Source organism: Delphinus delphis, chromosome 11, assembly GCF_949987515.2.
Source record: "Delphinus delphis chromosome 11, mDelDel1.2, whole genome shotgun sequence".
NCBI classification, from domain to species: domain Eukaryota; kingdom Metazoa; phylum Chordata; class Mammalia; order Artiodactyla; family Delphinidae; genus Delphinus; species Delphinus delphis.
In genome coordinates, this window is record NC_082693.1 from 12,948,747 (window position 1) to 12,970,290 (window position 21,544).

The following is a 21,544-nucleotide window of genomic DNA, read 5'->3' on the forward strand; positions in this document are numbered from 1 at the left end:
AAGGATTCTGGAATGTCCAAGATATGCTCAATATATGTTGAACAATAATCTCCTTTTAGAATGACCTAGTGGCCTACCAGTTTTTTTCTAAATTTTATCCTTGTGTTAAAAGGGATGGGGATGGGCTCTATAAGATCAGTGAAACACATGAAACGTACACCAGGTCAAGGAGCCTTTACATATGGGGAAAAATAGAGGATTCTGAAAGCAATCTTCTAAACAGAATATGAATATTAAGAGATTCTGGAAGCCCGAAAAAAATTCTTGGAAGGGAAGAATGATAGCCCAAGGTATGGAAAGATAAAGCCCAGTTAAGTACAATATAATAATCAGCTCTCTCTCGGCTCTCTAGCTATCTCTTGAATCACCTTTCTTCGATTTGCTTATGAGTCCCATTATTTCCCCACAACTCAGGTCCCAAAGCAGAATTCATTATCTTTCCTAAAACACTGCTCTCATGGATGGCATCACCACCAAATGCCTAAGACTCATCCTCCCACTCTTTCACGGCCTGTGTGGTCAATTACAAAGTCCCTTTGCTTAAAGCTTCTAGATACTTATCAGATTCCTTCCACCGCTTCACTCCCATTGCTTTGGCTTTAAGACAAACCCTAACCGTGTCTTGTCTGAAATACTGTACTAGCCTCCTCCTAACTGGTCTCCCTGTCCCCACTGTCACCATGTCTATCCCTTCCCCACACTCCCAGCCAACCTCTGCTCTGCCAGAAAGATCTGTCTAAAAATCTTATCTTCCCATTTCCTTGTATGATCTCCCTTGGCCTAAAGAATACAGTCCAAACTCTTCAGTGTGACGTGGGAAGTTTTTGTGATTCTGCTTCTACTTGTTCAGCTGCTTTTCTCACGGTTCCTCCATATACGGAACGTCCTGCTCACACGAGGATGTCTTCCCCACGTGCTCTTCTCAGCCTGTGATTCCCTTTTCTCCCTTGTCTGTCTGATCAACCTCTACTTGTCCTTCTATCTCTTCTGACTGCCTACTCAGTCGATCTCATTTCTTTCATTCATCCATGAGCAAATAACTGTGAAGGTATAAAGCTGAATTAGCACACAGCCTACCCCCAAGAATCCTAGTCCAGTAGAGTTCAGTGTAAACACAGCAGCAGGTTGAAATGGGCACATGTACCGAGAGATGCCTGGCACTGTGCTGTGAGGGTTCAGAAGAGGGAAACAAAACAACGGGTTTTGCATTTGCATCCTATTGCCATCTTTCTTAGCAGAAATTTAAAACCACAGACTGCAGGCTGATCCAATATAGTGTCTCAGTTATTCCCCAAACATTACATATTTAAATTTATTCCTAGCATAAGCCATAGCTAAATGCAGCAATGGTGTTGATATAATATCATGTACAAGTGAATGTATTTCCTTTTCTTGCTGTTTTTTTGCTAGGTACTAATATTCAACAAACATTTCACGTATAAACATGATATTGAAGTTCGTTCAGCTGTATTATTGTGGTTTATCTTTTGTTCTGGCTCATAATCAATGATTTTTTCCTAAATGTACTTCAGCTATCTGTATAATAATCCAGCCCCATTTACTTTATATTGTGGCTCGGTATCAGTTAAAGTACTTGCTGAAATACTGTAGTGGCATTTGCTTTACTGTATTATGTGATCTCCAGTTACCAGTAAACTTGCTGTGTGGCTGCGTGCTATGTGGCAGTATTCCAGGGAATCAAAGCGTTTCTTTTGAGATTTCAATTGCCATCTTTCAGGGTTAAGAGTTCTGCGAACCCAGAATTGATGTCTTCCTGCTGCATTACAGTATTGGTATTTGCATGAACCAAATAATACATTTTTCCTCACAAAATCAATTTCAGTACATGTTTGATAATGTGCACTCATCCCCACATCCCATAACACAAATTTCATTATAAACTGGAGGCATATTTTCTATACCAGCAAATGTCAGCAAATAGAGCACTTCCAGTTAAGGGATTTGGGGAAAGATCTGTAGAGGAAGTAACATTTCAGCTGGGCTGTGATGGATGGTTTTTTAGCAACACAGGACTTACTGAGAAAATAAAAGCAAGTCTAGGAGGAAAATTCATGAAGGTAGGAAAGTTCAGCGTGTAATTGTGGCCCCGCTGTAACTCAGGAAGACTACGAACAGTGTGTATAAAAGGAATTTTAGGAGGAAAAATTGAAAAGCTAGGTCATGGAGCCAGATCATGGAGGCCCTGAATGAGAGGCTGTGAGTATAGAAGTTCATTCTGTAAGAAATTGGGAGCCATTTAAGGGGTTTTTGTTTTCATTGAGCTTTAATTGAAATATAACATCGTGTAAGTTTGAGGTGTACAGTGTGTTGGTTTGATAATTTATATATTGCAATATGATTACCACCATCATGTTAACACCTTTATCATGTCAAATACTTATTATTATTTTTTGTGTGTTGAAAACAGTTAAGATTTAGCCTCTTATCAACTCTGAAGTTTATAACACAGTATTGTTGACTATAATCACTATGTTGTGCATTAGATCGCCAGGATTCATTTATCTACTTGTTTGGGGTTTGTACACTTAAATATCTCCCTACCCCTGGGCCCTAGTAACCAGCATTCTACTCTCTGTTTTTACAAGTTCAGTTTTTTCCTGTTCCGCATATGTGAGATCATACAGTATTTATCTTTCTCTGTCTGACATCTCACGTAGCGTAATGCCCTCAAGTTCCATCCATGTTGTTGCACTTGGCAGGACTCCCTTCTTTCTCATGGCTGATTAATATTCCACATCTTTTTTATCCATTCATCTGCTAATGGACACTTAGGTTGCTTCCATATCTTGGCTCTTGTGAATAATGCTGCAGTGAACATGGGTGTGCAGATATCTCTGAAGGGTTTTTATTTTAAGAATGGAAAGAGTACAATAGCTGCCCTTTGAAAGAGATTAACCTGGCAGCAGCACTTTAAATGGATTAGAGAGGAGCTCTGGGAGGTGGGGGACACCTGTAGAGAGGCCAGGAGTGCACATAATGTACCATAAATACAATGAAAGTCTAAACCTGAGCAGTAACACTGGGACCCTGCAGAAAAAAGAAGAGAAAGAAAAATAGGGTAGAGATTGGATCGAGAGAATTCATTGGTTATTTGGATGTGGAAGGCAAAGGAAAGAAGAGGTAAAGTTTGCTGTTGGTACTTGGGAGAATGGTGGTATGAGTTAGGACAGAACTAGATGTTCATTTTGGAATGCACTGAATCACTGAATTTGAGGTGTCAGAGGTCATTCTGATGGAGCTTTCCAGTAGACAGTTCACAATTTAGGAGCAGGAAAGAGGCCAGATTTGGAGCTGCTGATTTGGTGGCTGTGTCAGCCACCAGTGTCAGGAATGTGCCTGACAAATGTCCTACTGTAGGGAAAGTAATTAACTGAAGGTCCCAGCTATTGGACTGTAAAGTCACTTCAGTATCGGAGCTGAGGACATACATCTCACAGGTGACTTCCAGACAATGAGTAGGTGCAGTAGCAATACTAAGGCAGACCAGCTCAAGAAGACAAAGCATTCCATGTAAATTTGTGCAGCTGCTATGGAAAGCAGTACGGAGTTTCCTTGAAAAACTAAGAATAGAGTTACCATATGATCCAGCAATCCCGCCCCTGGGTAGATATCTGGAAAAGATGAAAACCCTCGTTCAAAAAGATATATGCACTCCAATATTAATACCACCACTATTTACAAAAGCCAGGACATGGGAGCAACCTAAGCATCCACTGAAAGATGAATGGATAAAGACGTGGTACATATATACAGTGGAATATTACTCAGTTGTAAAAAAGAATGAAATAATGCCATTTGCAGCAACATGGATGAAGCCAGAGATTATCACACAAAGTGAAGTAAGCCAGACAGAGAAAGAAAAATATTATATGATATCACTTATATGTGGAAACTAAAAAATAATACAAATGAATTTATTTACAACATAGAAATAGACTCACAGGCACAGAAAACAAACTTATGGTTACCAAAGGGGAAAGAGAGGGGTAAGGGTAAATTACAAGTATGGGATTAAGATACACACCACTATATATAAAATAGAGAAACAAGGATTTACTGCATAGCATAGGGAACTATACTCAATATCTTGTAATAACCTATAAAGGAAAAGAATTGGAAAAAATAGGTATATGTATATAACTGAATCACTTTGCTGTACACCTGAAACTAGCACAATATTATAAATCAACTACACTTCAATTTTAAAAAATAAGAAAGAAAGAAGAAAGAAAGAAAGGCAAAGCATCCCAATGTCGGCCAACTTTGGTTCAAGGACTCACCCATAGCTTTGCTGAACCTTCCATTGACTGTAGTGAAGTCTATAAGGTCCCAGCCAAACTTCCTTCTTCCCATTCTTCTTCTCTCTTCCTCATTTGGGATCAGACTTGCATCAGGGTCTGATTTGTCTCCCAACCATATCCGACCTCTCCCCATTGTTTTTTAGCACAAGCATTTTACACTGGCCATAATTTCCTTATTTAATGCTGTCTTGGCATCTGCTTCTCAGAGCACCTAGATTAACACAATAGTTATTTGAAAGAGATGATAAGAGATGACATTAGAACAAAATTCTAATTTTGTTCAATTAGAATTAATGTTCAAAATAGTGATCTTAAAATTTTCTAAGATCTTGACTCATTAAAGCAATATAAAAGTATAAAATTTAACTCATAAATTATAAAATTATATTTAGTAGGTTATAGCTTAATATACATAAAAGGTTATAGCTTAATATAATAAAAGCTGTATATAGCTTAATATACACATCCTTAATGTGAGGATATTATGCATTTATATTAAAAAGATTACTTTAAATGGAAAGGGGGAGTCATTATAAGAAATTCGAGCAGCTGATTGTATTAACCTCCAGTAAATATTCCAGCGTTACAAATCACTGAGTTGGAGTCACAGATAAGAGTGATCTTTGAGGTAATGCAGTACCCCAGGTAATTAGTATCTTTATTTTCCAGCTACTCAGAAAGATGAGGATCCATTTATGTTGTTCTTTGGAACCCTTTTCCAACTTTTTAAAACTTTTGAGCAACATTACTGCTTCTAGTATTAAAAAATAAATTGTGATAATAGATGTATTTTATAAATAAGATGGATAAATACATTTAAAAAATCTGACTAACCAATCACTACAGCATATTACAATAAGTTTAGCAAACACTGTAGGTCTTTTTGATTGCAGGCAGCAAATAATCTAATGTTTCTCTTACACCATTGTTTCAAAAGAAATCCATACTCTCTAAAAAGGAATTACTTAGAATCAATCAAAGCAAATGATTTAATCAACATAATAATTAGGTTAGCAACTGAATCATTCACGAAGTTATGGTGTTCAGGTTTATTGATGTGAGTATTCTAAAGGCCAGTGTAATTTGAGAATTGTAGCTTTGCTAGAGAATGGTAGTGTATCTCTTTAGAGGTTAGAACTTGACTTTGAAGAAAATGTCCTATGGATAAGCCTTTACTCAAAGGACTTTTGCTTCTTCACATTCTTAGGAATTGTTTACTTTCTCTTTTGCATTAAGCTGTGGTTTAGAAATCAAGTTTGCTGTTAATTCTATCTCTGTTGGATGCCTTTTGACTCAGGAGACTAACAGACTCCTAAATGTTAGCAGAAACATCAGTTGATCTTTTGAAAGGTAACCAATGAATTTGGAGTTTTCTTGGCCAGACAAATCAGGGGATCACAGCCCAGTCCTGAGCTAAACTTAAGGACAATAAGATTAGTTCTGATATCTAGAAAAAGAATGGAACGTATGGGAAAATGCTAGACTTAGAAAAATTAATATTCTCTGATTTTTCTTCACAGTTAAAATTAACGGAAAGTTAGAAAGACTAGAAACGTTGTAAAAACTTATATATGCACAATTAAAGAGTTGAATAATTACGTGGAAAGTTTGAATTATATAAAATTTTGCTATGAAAAAAAGACCCAATACAGATCTTTTCTTTTTTTAAAAAATCTTTATTGGAGTATAATTGCTTTACAATGGTGTGTTAGTTTCTGCTTTATAACAAAGTGACTCAGTTATACATATACATATGTTCCCATATCTCTTCCCTCTTGCGGCTCCCTCCCTCCCACCCCCCCATCCCACCCCTCTAGGTGGTCACAAAGCACCAAGCTGACCTCCCAGTGCTATGCGGCTGCTTCCCACTAGCTACCTATTTTACGTTTGGTAGTGTATATATGTCCATGCCACTCTCTCACTTTGTCACAGCTTACCCTTCCCCCTCCCCATATCCTCAAGTCCATTCTCTAGTAGGTCTGTGTCTTTATTCCCATCTTACCCCTAGGCTCTTCATGACATTTTTTTTTCTTAGATTCCATATATATGTGTTAGCATACAGTATTTGTCTTTCTCTTTCTGAGTTACTTCACTCTGTATGACAGACTCTAGGTCCATCCACCTCACTACAAATAACTCAATTTTGTTCCTTTTTATGGCTGAGTAATATTCCATTGTATATATGTGCCACATCTTCTTTATCCATTCATCCAATGATGGACACCTAGGTTGCTTCCATGTCCTGGCTATTGTAAAGAGAGCTGCAATGAACATTTTGGTACATGACTCTTTTTGAATTATAGTTTTCTCAGGGTATATGCCCAGTAGTGGGATTGCTGGGTCATATGGTAGCTCTATTTTTAGTTTTTTAAGGAACCTCCATACGGTTCTCCATAGTGGCTATACCAATTCACATTCCCACCAGCAATGCAAGAGTGTTCCCTTTTCTCCACACCCTCTCCAGCATTTATTGTTTCTAGATTTTTTGCTGATGGCCATTCTGACCGGTGTGAGATGATATCTCATTGTGGTTTTGATTTGCGTTTCTCTAATGATTAATGATGTTGAGCATTCCTTCATGTGTTTGTTGGCAATCTGTATATCTTCTTTGGAGAAATGTCTATTTAGGTCTTCTGCCCATTTTTGGATTGGGTTGTTTGTTTTTTTGTTATTGAGCTGCATGAGCTGCTAGTAAGTTTTGGAGATTAATCCTTTGTCTATTGCTTCATTTGCAAATATTTTCTCCCATTCTGAGGGTTGTGTTTTGGTCTTGTTTATGGTTTTCTTTGCTGTGAAAAAGCTTTGAAGTTTCATTAGGTCCCATTTGTTTATTTTTGTTTTTATTTCCATTTCTCTAGGAGGTGGGTCAAAAAGGATCTTGCTGTGATTTATGTCATAGAGTGTTCTGCCTATGTTTTCCTCTAAGAGTTTGATAGTTTCTGGCCTTACATTTAGGTCTTTAATCCATTTTGAGTTTATTTTTGTGTATGGTGTTAGGGAGTCTTCTAATCTCATACTTTTACATGTACCTGTCCAATTCTCCCAGCACCACTTATTGAAGCGGCTGTACTTTCTCCCCTGTACATTCCTGCCTCCTTTATCAAAGATAAGGTGACCATATGTGTGTGGGTTTATCTCTGGGCTTTCTATCCTGTTCCATTGATCTATCTTTCTGTTTTTGTGCCAGTACCATACTGTCTTGATTACTGTCGCTTTGTAGTATAGTCTGAAGTCTGGGAGCCTGATTCCTCCAGCTCCTTTTTTCGTTCTCAAGATTGCTTTGGCTATTCGGGGTCTTTTGTGTTTCCATACAAATTGTGAAATTTTTTCCCAAGAAAGCATAACGCAAGTCTAAAGACCACACATTAGGTTTCCAGTAAGAGTCCCATTTCTATCCACTGGCATCCTACTCAGGTTATGCATCTTTTGCTGGCTTTGTGGGTTTACAGAATTGCTGTTTGTAGCTTGATGGTCTGCAGAAAGAATTTAAAAAGTGATTAACTTCCCTTTTTGTTTACACATAAGCATTTACTTTAAACATCAATTTCAGGTGAAATAAATAAAATTAAACTCTGTTTAGAAAACAGTAAACCAAGACATCTGTGATGCACTTCATCCTAATAACTTGTGCATTCTTCAGTTTGGGGAGCTATCAACTCTGCCTCATTGTTTGAAATGTTTTTATTATGTTCATCTATTTGGGGAATGATACTATGACTCAGAATTATGTGGTAAGAACTGTTTAGATGATACACAACACCAAAAGAATAAGTTAAAAAGAGAAAAACATAGCTAACCAACTGATTATCTTATTTAGGTGCACAGTATCTGTATAAGAATGAGCTCTATACTTAGACGAACTGGGTTCAAACCCCATTTCATGTATTTATTATGAAAGGAGGCTGATTAATAGTATCTACCTTTTAGGGTTAGCGAGATTAAGTGGGAGAATTCCTGTAAATCCCATTAGCACAGGGGCTGACACATAGACAGGGCTTGATGACTATGAGCCATATTGTTATTGCCAAGCTCAGCTGTCACCTCATCTGCGAAGCTCATCTCCCAAATCTTCCAAATCCTTTAATGAGAACCACCCCTTTATTTCTGTACTACTTTGGCATTTTGTTTACATCTCTCTTACAGCACTTCTACTGTGAATTACGGTTATCAACATATACTACACTGGTCTTCTGCATTAGATATTAGGCTCCAGATGGCAAGAAGCACGTCTTCTTCATCTTTATATTTTAATCTCAGTACCCCTTTCCCAAGACCTAATACGAGGTTTATGCGCACTGGACTTTAAATGACTGCTTATTAAGTTAACATGACATGTTCCTCGTCACCCTTCGGGTCTCATATCAAATGTCACCTCTCCGTTGACTGATTCCAAGAAGCCTCCTCAGCCCTACCCACCCCCTAACCAAAGTAACTCTACGACATCACGCTGTTTATTTCTTTCACAGTCCTTATCATTTGGGGAAATAATGTAATTAACATATATACTCGTTTGTTGTTTGCCTCTCCTGACAGAATGTAAGCACCATGATAGTGGAGCTCTTGTTCACACTGAATCCTTAGCCCCAGGACAGTCAAGAGTCAATTTAAGTACTCAGAAAGTACTTCTTAAATGAATCATTATACCTCCGAGGGCCCAGGTATGACAGTGGCAGTAGAAGTGATGTGTCCAGTGCCCCTCGTTTAAAGAGCTAGTAAAGTTGCTGATGGCTTTTGAATGTTTAAAAAGGTGACATTCAGGAACAACTGTGATAAGGTGCCAGTCCCCACCTCACTCCCTTTGTCTTTGCCATCCCCATCCCCCTCTGCTCCCAGAGAGGCCCCACCTGCAGGCTTAAGTCCCAATGAATTCCCAAACCAATAATGGCATGAGGAAGGAAAGCCTCAAACAGCTGTTGGAGCCATGACTGAAAGAGTTAATGAGGCTCCAGTCATCCCTGCATGGTTTAGACAAGGTTTGCCTACATGCGAGGATCTGCCAGATAGTACTCCCCAGACAAGCACTGTCTCTTCGTATAGGTAATGCAAAACGCTGGTTCACTAGCGTCTGGAACATTGCACCATTTGAATGATGCAACCAAAGTTTTGAATTACTTTTATTAAATGTAGTAGATGAAGATGGTCTTCCACTTGGCTCATTCCCAAATCTGTATTGGGGTCTGGTGAATGACCTGGGGACTTGAGAGCTAATCCAGAAGATCTGGTAGGATCTTCCGTAGAAATAGTGTTGGAGCCTGATCAGAACAAGGCCTTTTTGTTCTTTTTCTGATTGAAGAATACAGGAGTCTTAACCAATTATACAGAGTGTTTCATATATTATGGCGTGGTAAGAAAATAAACCCTTTTTGCCAGAATCTGTGACCTTGGTTTTTTTGTTTTGTTTTTTATTTTTGGCTGTGTCAGGTCTTCCTTGTGGCGTTTGGGATCTTTTTTTTTTGTTGTGGCACACAAGCTCTTTGTTGCAGTGCTCAGGCTTCTCTCTAGCTATGCGTGCGGGTTTTCTCTCTCTAGTTGTGGTGCGCAGGCTCCAGGGTGCTGGGCTCTGTGGAATGCGACAGGCGGGCTCTCTCGTTGAGGCGCGTGGGCTCAGTAGTTGAAGCGCACAGGCTTAGTTGCCCCGTGGCATGTGGGATCTTCGTTTCCCGACCAGGGATCGAACCCGCATCTCCTGCATTGGAAGGTGGATTCTTTACCACTGGACCACCAGGGAAGTCCCTGTGACCTTGGTTTTAAAGAAATTACATGAGCTATGCCATAGTATAAAATTATCAACTCAGCTTCTCATTAACTAAAACATGGTATTACTTGGAGCAGAAATCTTGACTCTGGAGCTTCCAGGTTGGTGACCACGTGGAGGTGCTAGGATAGTGACAGTCCCAGAGAGGGCAGGGAAGTGCCACATTCCTTCCCACACACCTTGCCCTGTGCATCTCTTTTGCCAGTTGTTCCTGAGTTATATCCTTTTATAATAAACCAGAAGTAATCTAAAACACAAGACACAGAGACAGAACATCACATGGGGACAGAGGCGAGGACTGGAGTGATGCATTTGCAGCCAAGGAACACTGAGGATTGCTGGCAACACCAGAAGCTAAGAAAAAAAATAAAACAGATTCTTCCCTAGAACTCTGAGAGAGAGCACAGCCCTGCCAACACCTTGATTTTGCATGTCTGGCCTCCAGAATTGTGAGAGAATAAATTTCTGTTATTCTAAGCTACCCAGTTTGTGGTACTTTGTTTTGGCAGCCCAGAGAAACTAGTATGGGTTCCTCTACATGCTGCCGTGCCCATCTATGGATTAACCAAATAGTAACAAAATTTTCCTCTGAGCAAAGCATTCACTACATAGGGAAAGAAGCACAAAAAATTTTTTGCTTCTCAGAGGGTTTACTATAGTGGCTAGGTTGTTGCTTCCTGGAGAAGGATTGAATGCATTTTCAGTTGTGATGGATTCCCGTAATAAGATTAAAGAAGGATACATGTCCTCTTCTGTGAAAATTGTAGAAATAGGTATGAAAAGAGGAGCCCTCAATGTTCATTATATAATGTTGGGTATAAATGAGAAGAGAATTGGTTTATCTGCTTTCCAGGGATAATTTGATGAGTCAGGATTTTAAATTATATCGTCTTTTCAGACAAAATTTAGATCCCCATGTGCTCAATTGTATTCCACTGGAATTGCAAAGTTTTGCTGTAGGAAGACTTAGCAGGACAAATGAGTGATAAAACCATAAGAAATTAGGTTTTAGAAAAATGAAAACTAACTTCTGGGAAGTTGCTGGAATAACACTGGTCAAAGAATAACGCAAGTTGTATTTTTACACAACAGAATAGGGGCATTTCATACATGTAAATACGTCTCTCTTTCTTTTTGGCCACACTGCGTGGCTTGCGGGGATCCTGACTAGGGATGGAACCTGTGCCCCCTGAAATGGAAGCTTGGAGTCCTAACCACTGGAGCACCAGGGAATTCCCAATATGTCTTTATTAAAGAACAAAACTCGACTCTCTCACAGCCTCCAGCCAATCCACCAGCATAGTTTGGCTATGTGTCCTTCAAAGCATATCTAGACTCTGACCATCTCTCTTCTCACCCTCACTGCTCCCGCGCTAGTACAAGTTTCCATCCTTTTTCCTGGGGGTTATTGCAGTATGCTCCTAATTTGTGTCCCTGTGTTACCCCAGATCTTCTCACTGCTTCATTCAAAACTCTCCAGTGGGCTATTCAATTCGTTCTAAGTGACGGCCAAAGTCCTTACAATGCTCACAAAGACCTACATGGCCTCCCCCTGTGCCCCTGCCAGCAACCCGCTACCTCCCTTATGGTTACCTGCTACCTTGTCCACCTTGATCACTCCACTCAAGCCTCGGTGGCCTCCTTGCCCCTCCCATCCCCTGAAATGCTCTTCATGCAGTTAGCCACAGGGCCACTCCTTAATTTCCCTCGGGACTTTGCTAAAATGTGACTTAATCAGTGACCCTCCCTCTATCCCACTGCTTTTCTCCATATCTCTCACCACCACGTGCCGCACCATACATGTTATTTGATTAGTCTACCTCTCCATACCCGCAAGGTTCTGCATCTGCAGATTCAACCAACCTTGGACGGAAAACATTTGAAAAACAAAATTCTGGGAAAGTTCCAAAAAGCAAAACTTAAATTTGCGTTGCACCAGCAACTATTTACACAGCGTTCACACTGGATTTACAACTATTTACATAGCACAAAAATACTGCGCTAGTTTATAAAAGGGACTTGAGCATCTGCCGATTTTGGTATCTGTGGTGGGTCCGGGAACCCATCCCCTGCTGACACCAAGGGACCCCTGTATTTATCTACTCTCTGTCTGCCCCCGCTGAAACATAAGTGCAGTGAAAGCAGAATGTTTGTATGTTTTGTTCACTGCTCTACCCCCAATCTTTAAGACATGCCCTGGACCACAGCAGCACTAAACAGATATTTTTTGATACATTTCACTCTACAGTTTTCTGACTCCTTCATTAGACTCTAAGTAAAGACTGTTTTATTCACCTATCTCTGTGCTCCATATATGTGCTTTGAATGAATTAATATAAAATGTTTTGAAAGAAATTTATAGCTCCATTTATTTTGAAATTCACTTTACACTGACAGCAAATAGCAACTAATAGGCACAGATGGTGTTACTTTTAGGTTTGTTTGTTTGAATAAAAGAGGAAAATAATTGAAAGCAACCAATGTTCATTTTGAATATTGATTTCTAATCTTCTTATTTTAAAATTCAAATTATGCTCTGAAATGTCCTAAAGAACTGAAGCAGACATTTTCAATTCCATGGACATTGAATCCATATTTCTTAGGTTGATGCAAAACTGAGGCTCCCTGTTCTCTTATTTTAAATCTCTCTCTTTTATTCCCCATTTCTATACACAGGGGATAAAGGGAAACATTCATCCTCGCAGAATGGCATGGCACGCAGAAGTGATGAGGGTTGCACTCTAAGAGGATTAAGCACACAAAGAAGATAATTAACTTGCTGAGGCCCTACAGAAAATTGTGGAATAGTAAGAGCAGCATTCAGAGTTTCTGTTATCCTAAGAAAGATCGATTCAAATAGCTACAGTGCATGCCTCAGAGTTCATTTGTAAGCCCCAAGTGTTAACATAAATGAAGAAGAATATTTAACCTTAAACGTAAGGCAGAGAAAATAAAATGTTCATAATTTAAAAGTGGCTTGCTTTTAAATATAGGCTGACATCTTGTTTAAGACCAAAACAGACTATATTTTTGTTACTGTCTTTAAAATCATTCACAATAGCAATAGAACTCCACATAATAAAATTTCACTAGGGAAAAATGATGAGAATGCAGAGATACTAGGCTTACTTCTCTAAATGCAAACCCTTATAGGTGGTTTAAATAGCTTCTTATAGGGTACTTTCCCTGGATGGGGAAATTATGAGCAATTTTAATTTTCCTTCTTTGAGCTTTTAGAGTCTTTCAAAAGTTTTATAAAGAACGTATAGTTTTTAATCAGAAAAAATTATGACAACTATAATGTGCTTCTATATTTTTCCTAGTACATATAATGCTCAGCCCTTAGACATTAGAAATGTCCCTCACGTGTTCGAAAGCAAAACGCCCAGTTCATTGGGCAGAAAAACAGCTCCAAGGCTACTGAATTTGACTCATTCCCTTAGTGCTGTTTATTGTAAATTGAAAATGTACTGCCAGACAGATAAGTCATCATCTAAGAAAAGTGAGTCAGAGCGGAACCACTTTTGACAGGCAACTGGACTTTGGAAAGAAAGGGCTAGAGAAAGAGAAACTAACTGGAAAGAATTGGAGATTTCTTTGATGCCTGTAATACCCTACATGCAAGCATCAGTGAGAAATGGGCAACAGTTAATGTTTTAGATTTTGCCTAATGATCTATTATCCTCTAAAATCTTGGGAATATTCACTAATACTCTTGAATACATTATTTCAGACAAGATTTAAAATCATTCTGACACAGATATGTGCCTTCAGGACATTCCCCACAGGAATATCTTTTCTCCTTCCACTCTATGGCTTTGGGAAGTTTGGTTTAATTTGACCCAACTCTTAGGTCTCTGCCAACGCAGAGCTGCTATACGCAGAAGGCTGGTGGCGGTCTCTTAGTCTTGATAATACCAGCTAGATGAGTAATTCCTCTGGGTATCATCTGCAAGCCTAAAGGTGTAAATCAAGAAGAAAAGCAAAAGGAATTCAAGGGTGAAGGGAATTTCTGCCACCTTTTAAGTAGTGAGATGGGGCTAATTGGAGCAGAATTGGTTGGGACAATACAAATAAATGTGAGGTGTTTATAAGGAAATTGATGTAAATTTTAGATAATTAAAAACCACAATTTTCTTAGTGTGTATTCAAATATCTTATAAATATAAACAATATATTATAATGTGTCAGTTTAAAAACAAAAATATTTATGTAAACCAGGCACAATCCCTTCAGTTTCTTCAGCATTATAAATGGGGCAATACATGGGAAGAGTGCACCATCTAGTGGACAAAGGAAAAATACATTTTTGTGTAGGAAGTGGGGGGCAGGGTTAAAACCCTTTAAGCAAATGTTAGCATTCCTCATTATACTATTTTATTAACCAAACACTTCTTTCTTAATTCAGAATCAAGTAGATTCAGATATTTTGATATATACAGTGCTTTAAAACACGTAAATGATTTTGCCAATACATTCTATTACTTTTTTTCTGTTTAAAAGTGTAACACATGCCATTGTAGAAAATTTCTAAACTACAGAAAGGTACAGAGAAGAAAGTAAAATCTATAACCCTGCTGCTTAGAGACAACACAGTTAACATTTTAATGAATTTCTTTCAACTCATTTTCTATGCATTCACAAATGTTCATATAACTGACATCTCAGAAAGTAATGTTTGAAGGGTGCTTTAAAACATTAAAGTTACACTACGTGTTTTTAACCATGTGATTAAAACTTGCTATTGTTCGGGGAGGTTCCTTTCCTGGAGGGAATAAACTATGCATTGCATGGATAAGTGAGAGAATATCTTATGTTTAGGAAACTGCGAGTGGCTCAATACTGTTGGAAAGTGAAGTTAGACGTTTAAGTTCAGTGAGAAGAATGAACAGGAGTTGGAGAGGTATGTGGAAACTGGATCAAGAAGAACCATGGGTATGCCAGTTGGATATGTTGTCTGTTGATAGGGATAACTATTGAGGAATTTGGGGTAATGGACTGATGTTATTGGATATGGATAGCACACAATAATAAAAAAAAGTAATTTGATACTAATATGGAGAGCAGACTGAAATAATGGTTCTCCAAAGCTTGCTGTACTTTATTTTTTTTTAATTTATTTATTTTACTTATTTATTTTTGGCTGTGTTGGGTCTTTGTTTCTGTGCAGTGGCTTCTCATTGCGGAGCAAGGACTCTAGGCTCGCGGGCTCAGTAGTTGTGGCTCGCGGGCTCTAAAGCGCAGGCTCAGTAGCTGTGGTGCACGGGCTTCATTGCTCCGTGGCATGTGGGATCTTCCCGGACCAGGGCTCGAACCCGTGTCCCCTGCATTGGCAGGCGGATTCTTAACCACTGCGACACCAGGGAAGCCCTGGCTGCACTTTAGAACTACCTAGGGAGCTTTGAAAATACTGATCCCTGGGGCTTCCCTGGTGGCACAGTGGTTGAGAGTCCACCTGCCGATGCAGGGGACACGGATTCGTGCCCCAGCCCGGGAGGATCCCACATGCCATGGAGCGGCTGGGCCCGTGAGCCATGGCCGCTGGGCCTGCGCCTCTGGAGCCTGTGTTCCGCGACGGGAGAGGCCGCGGCGGTGAGAGGCCCGCGTACCGCAAAAAAAAAAAAAAAAAAAAAAAATACTGATCCCCAACTCCAGTCCAAACCAATTAAATCAAGATCCTTGGGAATGAGATCTTTTAAATAGTTTCCCAGATGGTATTATTATACAGCTTGGGGTGAGAATCACTAGACTAAAGAGAGATGAAACCAGAGACAGAAAATACCACTAAGAAGGGAGTTGCATTAATTAGGTCATGTGAAAAATTATGTGTGCCTAAACTAGGTTAGTGACAGTAGAGGTGTGGAGAAGTTGCGTAAGCGGTAGAATTGACGCGAGTTGATAATTAATTGAACACAAAGTATGAAAAACAGAAGAATTAAAGATTATTCTCTAATGGTATCTTGGCAGATGGTGTCAGCAGGAAATACAGCTGATTGGGCAGGTGTGGGGGAATCAGAAAGTGTTTTAAGAAGCAGCTAAAGGGACTTCCCTGGTGGCGCAGTGGTTGAGAATCCGCCTGCCAATGCAGGGGACACGGGTTCGAGCCCTGGTTCAGGAAGATCCCACATGCCGCGGAGCAACTAAGCCCTTGCACTACAACTACTGAGCCTGCTCTCTAGAGCCCGTGAGCCACAACTACTGAGCCCATATGCTGCAACTACTGAAGCCCACGTGCCTAAAGCCTGTGTTCTGCAACAAGAGAAGCCACCCCAATAAGAAGCCTGCGTAACTCAACAAAGAGTAGCCCCAGTTCGCCGCAGCTAGAGAAAGTCCATGAGCAGCAATGAAGACCCAACACAGCCAAAAGTAAATAAATAAAATTAATAAATTTATTTAAAAAAATAAAAGCAGCAGCTACAATTTCCCTTTAGATTCATCACCAATGACACAAACACACTTAGATATATTTTGTTTGCCTGTTGGGCCAGATAATGTCTCTCAGCTCCACCCCACCCTTTAATTCTCTCCTTTGGTGACCTTGGGACCCAGACTACAAATCACATCTTTCCTCCACTAGGTTCTTCCAGCAGGGGCATGAGAGGAAAACTGCAACACTGGGAAAGAAGAGGGATTTGCTCTTGCCGGTTTGCCTTTTTGGTGGCTCCCTGTCTGACAGGGGTTCTACTGAAAATCGCTTAGGCCACACATTTTTCACCCCTGTAGACATCATGCCTTATCTGTAGCCACCACTGACTCCAATTTGCAATTTTTTCAGCACTTGTAGAACCAGCCTCATCCCTACCCCACCCCCGCACAGACACCAGCGGCCAACAATCCGGTGTCTCCTCCTCAGAGGTCTGGGTTTCAGCACCCCAGGGACCCCTCTCTAAATTTCTAAGTTTTTCTCTTTGTTCCCTTTGCTCCTTCAGGCCTAGGGATGGTACATGCTTCCAGAAGTTGCTATTTACACGACTCCTTAGAGTTCTCTTTTTACTCATTTAGTTGTTATCACCTTTATATCTATATGACTATTCCTTATATTAAGCTCTTTCTACTCAAATAACTTGTGTAGTATCTATCTCCTGACTTGACCCTAGAGGGCCACGTTGGGTAAAAAAGTGCACCCTCAGCCCTAATTTGGCCTGACCCTCATTCTAAGGGCCACCACTCTATATTCTAGACTAAATAAACACTGAGCTACAATGGCCGTTTCAGCAGCTCTTTTTATAGAAGAGTTAAATAAGCATTTCCAATCAGTAGAAAGTATAAAAACCTAGAAGTTGTGGCTTTACCTAATTCTTTCTCTTGTACCACACAAGGGAGAGAGGAAGAGGGAAAGCCTCAGGGCTTCAGATTGTTGTCCTTTGTTTCTGAACTCTATCTCCCCAAACTCTAACACTCTTCCTGCAGACCTTGCTCAAGCCTCCACCATCAAGGGTCTCCACCCATTTTCTCAGGGAAATTCAACTTCTTGCCACTTGAGAAAGGAGCCACATTCTTGTGTGTGGTTAAACACACAGGCTTTGTTCACAAGGTGATGGGGTTTTCCTGGGCCTGAGGTTTCCCAGAGGGACAGAGGAGTTTGCCAGTGGCCCTGAGGGCTCTGGTTTTGTGGGGCAAAGATGGTGAGTGCTCTGATTCCAGATTGGTCTCTTCATCAGTGGGGCACTCTTACCATTTTCCACTTGATTTATAAAAGAACAAAGGGGACTTCCCTGGTGGTCCAGTGGTTAAGACTCCAGGCTTCCACTGCAGGGGGCACAGGTTCGATCCCTGGTCAGGGAAATTCCACATGCCACATGGTGTGGCAAAAAAAAAAAAAAAAAAAGAACAAAGGCAACTCACTTCCATGAGTCTTCTTCCCAAGACAACACAATCTAGCATTATATGAGGAAGGTATAATCTTCATATTGATGTGACTTTAACTCTACTTTTTTGGGAAAAAATAACCTTTGAATTCCTAGATATGGACCTTCTGGCTTTTTCCTGAGCATGTCCATGTTACTAGAACCATCACTTTAGTTAGGAATTGCTCTGTATGAATCACTTAGGGAAAATGCCAGCCTCAAATGGATTCTTTCTGACAATGTAATATTTCCTCTCAGAAAAGTGTAAGTGATGGTGGAGGAAGGGGATCTTTTTTATCCCATCAAACTGTCTCTAACTCTATCTCTATCTCCATCACTTTCTATCTCTGTCTCCATCCACAAAACCACCACAGGGGGTGGGATAGGGAGGGTGGGAGGAAGACGCAAGAGGGAGGGGGTATGGGGATATATGTATACATACAGCTGATTCACTTTATTGTACAACAGAAACACAACATTGTAAAGCAATTATACTCCAATAAAGATGTTATTAAAAAAAAACCCACCACAGCTGATCTTTTGTCCAAAACACTAAGGTAAGAGCAATATCAAAATTATCCATATTAACTGTCTCCCTTCTCTTCACTTGGAATATAATTTGAGATTTCATACCCTACAAGCAGTGGATTTCATTCTAAAATCATAAACTAAAAAGCTTCTGCACAGTAAAAGATAACAAAATGAACGGGAGAAAATATTTGCAAACCATATATCTGATAAGGAGTTAATACCAAAATATATGAAGAACCCATACACCTCAATAGCAAAAACTCAAACAATCTAATTTTAAAATGTGCAGAGGAACTGAATAGACATTTTTCCAACAAAGACATTCAATGTCCCACAGGTACATGAAAAGGTACTCAACATCACGAATCATCAAGGAAATGCAAATCAAAACCACAAGGAGATATCACTTTATACCTGTTAGAATGGCTACTATCAAAAAGAAGAGATAACAAGTGTTGGTGTAGGTGTGGAGAAAGGGGAACCCACATGCACGGTTGTCGGAAATGTAAATTGGTGCAGTTACTATGGAAAACAATACGGAGGTTCCTCAAAAAATTAAAAACAGAACTACCATATCATCCAGCAGTCCCACTTCTGAGTATATATCCAAAGGAAATAAAATCAGTATTTCAAAGAGATATCTGTCCTCCCATGTTTATTTTAGCATTATTTACAAGTAGCCAACATATGGAAACAACCTAAGTGTCCATTGATGGATGCATGGATACAGAAAATGTGCCAAATGTGTATATATATACATATATATATATATGTATATATATAATGGAAAATTGTTCAGCCATAAAAAAGAATGAAATCCTGCCATTTGTGACAACATAAGTGGACCTTGAGGGTATTACGCTAGATGAAATAAGTCAGATGGAGAAAGACACTGTATGATTTCTCTTAAATGTGGAATATAAATTTAAAAAAAAAAGCTCATAGCAACAAACATAAAATGTAATTTAAAAATATGCCATGTAGGGCTTCCCTGGTGGCGCAGTGGTTCAGAGTCCACCTGCCGATGCAGGGGACATGGGTTCGTGCCCTGGTCCGAGAAGATCCCACATGCCGCGAAGCGGCTAGGCCCGTGAGCCATGGCCGCTGAGCCTGTGCATCCGGAGCCTGTGCTCCGCAGCGGGAGAGGCCACAACAGTGACAGGCCCGTGTACGGAAAAAAATATATATATATATATTTTTTTTTTTCTTTATATGTAATCTCCATAAGTAATCTTTAAATAATCACAGATTTGTAATTTTCTTTGCAACGTTTATGCCTTATTGGGTTACCTAAGCATCTAGTTCAATGCTGTATTGGAGTGATAGTGGTAATCATTCTTATTTTGTACCTGACCTAATAGAGAGTGATTAAGTGTTTCATCATTATGTGTGCTGCTTCTTTAAATATTCTATCAAGTTAAGGAGGGCCCTTCTAGTTCTGGTATCTAAGTTTTTATCATGAATGAATGCATATTAAATTCTGTCTAAAATTTTTTATACAATACAATGAAATACATATTGATATCATTTTTCTTTTTTAGTCTTTTAATGTGGTTAATCATATTAATTGAAGTAATCTTTTAATGTTAAACTGACTTTGAACCCCACACGATTGATCATGATAATAATACTCCTAGAACTCAGAATCCAAATGAGTAGGAACTATACATTCTTTAGAGACAAAGAAGTTTTCAGTTGTAAAACTTACCTACACACAACAAGCAACAAATGGACATATATTAATATTTTACTGACTAGCTCTAACTTGCGTCTTTATTTACCTCCATCAGTAATGCATCTATTTATTTAATAATCATTTGTTGAGCATTCACTAAATGTCATTCACTCTTCTGGTAATAAGAGTACAAAGATGACAAAGACATAACCTTTCCCATTAAGGAGCTCATAATTTAAATGTGAATGGAGTGTGTGTGTGTGGGCTGGACCACAGGGTGAGGTTGGCACAGAGAGAACAAAAGATAATGGAAAACATATACAGTAAGTGCTCTACTATAGATGAATGAACAAAATGCTAAGGAAATAAAATGGGGAAGTACTTCAAGTGTTCCTTCAAGTAATTAGACTTGAATCTTCAATGAAGATACATGTTTATCACCAAAAGATGATGCAGAAGGAAACACTGAGAGACTTTTGTGCGGATTAAATATGTGTTATATGCCAAGACATTATGGCCTGGGGGATAAAGCAGTGAATAGGCCACGAAAATCTCTGATGTTTTCGATTGACTTTCTAACCAACATCAAAGGAAAGAAACAACTTGCCCAGAGAAAGGACCTTTCCTGCTCAGTACAGCTTTTGTATGAGCACTCCATCAACTGTTCTGGATGCCACACAACGCAGCGATATCCAAACTGGGCAGACTGCAGGAAGATAATACCAGCGTTTCTATTTATATTTAGTTTTTAGATTCTTCTAGTATTTCTATTTTTGTCTATGCACTAACATGAACGTAATTTACAAATTGTTATCCATAGACTTGGAGTGCGGACTCAAGTTTTATTGATGTGGGTATTTCATCCAAAAATTTGAGGACCACTGCTCTAGAGTCCTCCGAAGTCCTCAAAACAAAAAGTAATTTGAATTTAACTGTCTTGAAAGTTACTTAACACTTCTAAAACACTAGCAATGGAGGAATGTTACACAGCATTAGGGGTGGCTGGGGAAAGTACTTTTCTTAAAGGCCTTGTAGACAATACCGGAGGAGCTGCCTATATAATTGTTAATAAAGATTGAAAAAAAAGTTCTTAGTGTTTGCAGGTTTGGGGCGCCGCTGGGAACAACTCTGGTTGTTCAGCTTAAATGTTCTGATACTAAGCAGAGTCCAACTGGTTGGACTGCTCGGTGCGTAATCCACATGGGCCGCCAGGTTCAGGGTCTGAGCGGAGAAGGACCCGCTTTCGCCCCCCCCGCCCCGAACTGCGCCCGAGAACAGCAAGGCCGCGACCGACCGCTCAAAGTTGCTCACCGGGACTTTTATCCAGAGCCTAGAGCGCTGCCAGACGCCGTGCGTAGCGGGCGCAGGTCCAGCGTCACGTGTTCCACGAACGCTGATCTCGCGCCTGCGCGCT

The 21,544-nt window shown here is 39.7% G+C and overlaps 1 long non-coding RNA gene across 1 annotated transcript in view; it reads right to left on the bottom strand.

Moving 5' to 3' along the window:
- The window catches only part of LOC132434451 (uncharacterized), a 63,145-nt gene extending 41,622 nt beyond the window's left edge, over window positions 1–21,523 (bottom strand). Inside the window, exons 1-2 of the long non-coding RNA XR_009521305.1 lie at window positions 21,442–21,523; window positions 4,302–4,533 (exon numbers count right to left, since the gene is read on the bottom strand). This is a non-coding gene — a long non-coding RNA (uncharacterized lncRNA). The remainder of the gene's footprint in view (window positions 1–4,301; window positions 4,534–21,441) is intronic.
- Between the last annotated feature and the right edge of the window lie 21 nt (window positions 21,524–21,544).